The following is a 5,963-nucleotide window of genomic DNA, read 5'->3' as shown; positions in this document are numbered from 1 at the left end:
TATCTGCTCCTCTGTCTCAGAGTTCACTGTCGCTTTTGGATAAAGCTGACCACTAAATAGTGATATTTATATGATTTAATAGGGAAAAGATCTTATGATATCAGTTGAAATGTTTAGCTCAGCAGCTTCGACCATTTTCCTCAGGGGCAGAGAAACGTATGTGGATTAAATTTCATCGTAATTTATTGTGCTGGCACACATGATGTCAAGTAGCAGAATAATATGACGGTGAAAACAAGCTAACAAGGTTTAAAAAATCAATGTTCATTTCACCATGTCTGTACAAACAACACAAATCGGTGAATAATTAATAACCGATCAATAGGGTTTATGTAATTGGGTTTGTTGTGTTTCAGGCCCAGTTTCTTTGCTTGGAAAGGATATTTGTTTTAGTAGAATAGCTGATCTCTTGGCTTACCATACCAATGTGACGGTGCAGAACATGGCCATGTTACAGTGCACCTTTGATCATAAAAAAACGTAGACTTTGAATGTACAGAACATGGCCTTGTTACAGTGCACCTCTGATCATAAAACACATAAAAGACTCGAATGTGCTCGTGGTTATTGTTAGGAGTGTATAAGTGTGTGCACGTCTATGGAAATCATCTGGGTGGGGGTGACGTATGTGGGGGACCTCCCCCCTCCCCCTGTTTCTCCTGTATTTACCGCTGACGGCTAGCTACGGCAGAGCTACGGTGAGTAGCGGCACAGTTCGTTGGGTGGGGGGGGGGGGTTGAACGGGGGCATGAGGAGGAGAGGGTTGATGGAGAGGCTGTCACCGCGGGAATGCTTTGTGACAGCGGGCTGAGTGATGTCGGGGAGGGGGGGTCGAACTGCTAGATAAGTCACCGTGGCGATGCGGAGAGTGCTTGTAGGCACAATGGCCCCTAATCACCTGCTAGCCGCGTGCTTAGCGATGCTTTTAGAGCGCCGATTGTTCCGGTGTCCGATTGAGAGAAAAAAAAGAAAAGTGCGAGCAAGGTGACATATCTGTCACTTCGCCCCCCCCCCGACTGACAAAGAAAACCACTGACAGCAGAAAGGAAACAATTGGAATAAAGGTAGTGCAGGGGTGAGAGACACGTGCACAAAAGCCGGCGTGCGCAGCGTGGAGCAATAACAAGCTGCGTAATAGGCACTCCGAAGTGGCAGGCATGGCCATTTATATTTTTTTGCAAAGCCATTATTGGAAATGACTACAAAGAACAAAAAATCACGTTGCAAACACACAGCCACTTTAGCTAGTCAAACTTTAATGGAATGTTTGTGCTGTATGCGGGCACAGGCATGCATACACATGCCATGCCTTTTTGTTCCTACTGATCAAAAAGGGGGGGGGGATAGGAAAGGGGGGAGAGTGAGTGATGCAGCTGTGAGAGAGAGAGGGATGGAGGGAGGGAGAGGTAGAAAAAGAGGGAGAGGGAGAAAGAGAGCAGACAGAAATGGGGAGCGAGGGAAAGCAAGAGAAATAGACAGGGGGTGAGTGAAGGAAAGAGAATGAGAAAGAGAGAGAGAGAGAGAGATAGAGAGAGACGGGTGAGAGAGAGAGAGACGGGTGAGAGAGAGAGAGAGAGAGAGAGAGAGAGAGAGAGAGAGACGGGTGAGAGAGAGAGAGAGAGAGAGAGAGAGAGACGGGTGAGAGATGGATCAGCCGATGTCCTCCAAAGACAGCCTCATCAGACCATGATGTGGGAGAGAGGGAGAAAAAAAAGATGGAGAGAAACATGGAGAAATTGTCCTGTCAGAACATAAAGCGTTTCAATATTACCCTCTATCTTCATCCCACTCTCTGTGGTCTTCAATTTTCTCCCTCTCCCACACTCTTTCTCTCTCCCCCTCACTCCCCCTCTCTGCCACCCAGCATCTCCCCCTCCCTCACCTCCCCCTCCCTCACCTCCCCCTCCCTTCCTCCATCAACCCTCTCCGTCAATCTACCATCCTTGCTTCCCATCCCCTTCCCTCTCCTCCCCCCTCCATCTCTCCCTCTCTCCCTCTCCCTCCCTCCCAACACCTCTCACCTCCTCGGCTGTCCAGCCCCCTAATGGAACAGCCCATGCAGATCGTCTTGCTTAATAGAGCGAGAGACGGCGAATAGAAGAGGAGGAGAGAAGGAGGGACCAGAGGGGCGGGGGGGTTACACTAATCTGAAGCGTTCACAAACCCAGCTCAGTGTAACGCTAAGCAGAAAGGCCTGTGATTAGATTGACCAATCAGAGGAAGTGTAACAGTAAGCAGGAAGGCCGGTAATTAGATTCACAATTCAGAAGCAGTGTAATGCTAAGAAGAGAGACTTGCTATTAGCCTGACCAATCAGAAGCAGTGCAATGCTATGAAGAGAGACTTGCTATTAGCCTGACCAATCAGAAGCAGTGCAATGCTAAGAAGATAGACTTGCTATTAGCCTGACCAATCAGAAGCAGTGTAATGCTAAGAAGAGAGACTTGCTATTAGCCTGACCAATCAGAAGCAGTTTAATGCTAAGCAGCGAGACTAGTTATAAGCTCAACCAATCTGAAGCAGTGTTACGATAAGCAGATAGGCCTGTTTTTATTTCAAACTATACGAAACCGTGCAACGCTAGAGTTGCCTGTAATGTACTCAACCAATCAGAAGAGCTGTTTGACGATGAGCAGAGAGGTAAAACACTTGAGCAATCAGTAAGCGGCATAACACTAGAGAGGCCTGTAATGTGCTCCTCCAATAAGAATTTTTGAATTAAATCAAGAATTCAAAACAGTTGCCTAGAAGCACCTCCCCCTGTCCAGTTGCCTGATTAGATCTGTAACGCTGTATGGACGGCATCAAGAGGGGCACTGCTTTATAAAAACGTGTGTGTGTGTGTGTGTGTGTGTGTGTGTGTGTGTGTGTGTGTGTGTGTGTGTGTGTGTGTGTGTGTGTGTGTGTGTGTGTGTGTGTGTGTGCGTGTGCGTGTGTGTGACACGGGATACAGTGTTAAAGGTATTGATCAGTGTGTCCAGCTAACAGATTCTCTCTGAACCGGGTCTTCACCCACACGGGCCAGGGGCCAGCGGGACTAATCCCTCTAATCGAGTCCTGTACACGTGCGTGTGTGGTGTGTGTGTGTGTCTGAGAGAGAGCGATGAAGAATCATAGGGAGATAATTATTCATCAGCTTTTGTAGATATTAGGATGCTGAATTTTCCATGATATTAATGCTAATGACATGAAGTCCAGTCATGTGGAGTAATGTTAGTTTTTATAAATGTTCGTGTCGGTGTGTCTTTGTTAAATCGAACGAGAGAGACTCTGCGTTACAAGAATAATAACATAATGATCACAGTAATGTCTCTGTAATGATTGTGTGTGTGCGTGTGCATGCCCGGGTGTGTTATTGTGGCTGTCAATCTGCGTTCCCGGGGTTTCCCAGACCTTTTAGCGACCCGGGTGGGAGGGTAGGGTCGTGCGGCTGGGCGAGTGATTTCCTCGATCTCCAACCTTCTGATGACCGTATCGGGATTTGAACCGGTGACATCACGGTTGCCCCGGGTTACCATTTACCCGCCCCGCCGTGCCGCCCTCCCACGGTGCCCGGCGCGGCTTGATGACCTCATGGCTTATTGTGATTGGCTGCGGCAGACGGCGGAGAGAAGCGTCTCGCTCTAATGAGGTGGGGGTCCAGATGGGATGGTGGATGGTGGGTGAGGAGGGGGGGGGGGGGGGGGGGGGGGGAGGGGAGGGATGGGTGGAGGGTGCTGGTGGTAATGGTGTTCTCTCTGGGCGGAACCGTTTGTGTTGAAGCCAGCAAGCTTTTACATTCTTACACAATATATTGATGTATTATGTCAGAGAATATATAGTCACAATTTTTTGTTAGTTAGTTAAACAATGAAACTGATATAGATATGTATATTATGTTAAAATGTATCGATACATGTATGTTTATATATATATATATATACACAGTTTATATTTATATACAGGTATAGTGGGTGAGCTTCTTATTGTTGAGGTTGCTCTGGTTCTCCCTCTCAGACACACATACACACACATTATCAATTCATCATCGCTCTCATTCTTATTCTCTCTCTTTATCTCCCTTTCCCTTTTTCTTGCACTCTTACTTTCTCTCTCCTTCTCTTTCCCTTGTTCCTCCTGATGCCCACACACACTCTCTCTCCCTCATTATATTTATCTCCCTCGCTCTCTATTACCCACCCTGGCTTTCCTCCTCTCTTTACTCCTATCTATCTTCATTTTGATCCATCTCTCTTTCTCCCCCTGCTCACACTCTCACCCTCTTCGCTCTCTTCTTTCTATAATTTCTCTCGCACTTTCATTTTCGATCTCTTTCCTTTCCTTCCTCTCTTTTTATGTAGCTACTCTCGGATTCTGCTTGTTATTTCCGGCACTCTGGTTTCTTCCCTCTGTCGGATCTCCCCCTCCTTCCTCTCCTCTCTTTATATCTCCATCTCTCCCCTCTCTCTCCCCTCTCTCTCCCCTCTCTCTCCCCTCTGTCTGCCCTTCTCTCCTCCTCTCCCTGAAGATGAAGGGTAGAGATGCAAATGAGGAGGTTGTGTTGATTTGAAACGAGGAGGAGAGGACACGGAGAGAGAGAATGGTGTGGGAGGGAGAGGAGAGGAGGGAAGATGGAGGAAAGAGGAGCGGAGAGGAGAAGAGGGGATGAGAGGAGATGAGCTGGAGGGCGATGGACTGATAGAGGAAATCACTGTTAAAGAACAGATGAAAGTATCTCTGCATCTATCGCTCTCTCTCCGTCTGTCTGTCGCTCCGTATGTCTGTCTGTGTCTATCCATCTCTCCCTCTATCTCTATTACTTTATCTCTATGACTCTATATCTACGGCCCACGTGTTTCGTAAGAGGAACAGAGGAGTTAACAACGGCATTAGCGATTCCCCTGAACTCTGCACGTCTCTAAGTGTTACCGTTGGGGCTCAGTGCTCTCCTTCGCGTTAAACAGTCTTAAACACTGGTGCCAGAGCTCTATGTGCCTTGATGCACATTACACCTGCTTTTAAAAGCATCGCGGGCCATCCCTCCATGCTTTAATAAGCCAAGCATAAAGGGCCGTGGTACATCCAGAGACACTCCATGCTGTAATTACTGGGCTGTGTGGAGCCGTAGACCAGAGTCCAATGCGAGCGAGAAAGAGCTCTTGGTTGCGCTGCTGTGATTCCTACAGAGCCTTTGCTGCTTTTAGCGCCGCGGCGGCTACGTGTGGCTGTAGCTTTGATGCTGCACTGCTTTGTGTTGTTCTGGGCGGTGTTTTGGGGAATCATGACCTTTTCTGTCATTTTGGTCCTTTAAATCTGTAATTTGTTCTGTTGTGTCTAATGTATATTATTGTTTGTGCGTGCGTGTGTGTGTGTGTGTGTGTGTGTGTGTGTGTGTGTGTGTGTGTGTGTGTGTGTGTGTGTGTGTGTGTGTGTGTGTGTGTGTGTGTGTGTGTGTGTGTGTGTGTGTGTGTGTGTGTGTGTGTGTGTGTGTGCATGTCTTACAGCGTTGGCCGAATAAATGATTTTCCAGCGAGCCAAGCGTTACTTTCATAGGAGAGGCTGAGTCGATTTAACTCCTCCTCCATGACAGCACCCAGGATGAAGAGACACAGCGAGGACGCCAGGCCATCCCTAAGCTGGTTCCCAGGGCCGCAATCAGGTTGAAAATGTTGAGGTTTCCAAAATAAAAGCGCTGCAGTGCGTTGGCTCCGGCGATGCACTGAGCCAGCTCATTCCACTCATTAGTCATACTTCTGGGGTTGCTGCTAATTAGCAAATCCAGATGGTTCCCTCCAAATGCTGGGGAGGACTTCACATTTCTCAACCCTCGAGTGCCTCGCCCACCAGCTGCATGATGGGTACTGGGTACTGACGTTTGATCTTTCAAAATCGATTGAGGATCATCTCGGTATGACTCAAATTAAAAAATGTGTAATATTACAATTATTTGACCACCACATGTGAGACAGATGGGCCCTTGCAAG

The sequence above is a fragment of the Gadus chalcogrammus genome, chromosome 21 (assembly GCF_026213295.1).
Source record: "Gadus chalcogrammus isolate NIFS_2021 chromosome 21, NIFS_Gcha_1.0, whole genome shotgun sequence".
NCBI classification, from domain to species: domain Eukaryota; kingdom Metazoa; phylum Chordata; class Actinopteri; order Gadiformes; family Gadidae; genus Gadus; species Gadus chalcogrammus.
Note: the sequence above shows the minus strand (reverse complement) of the source record.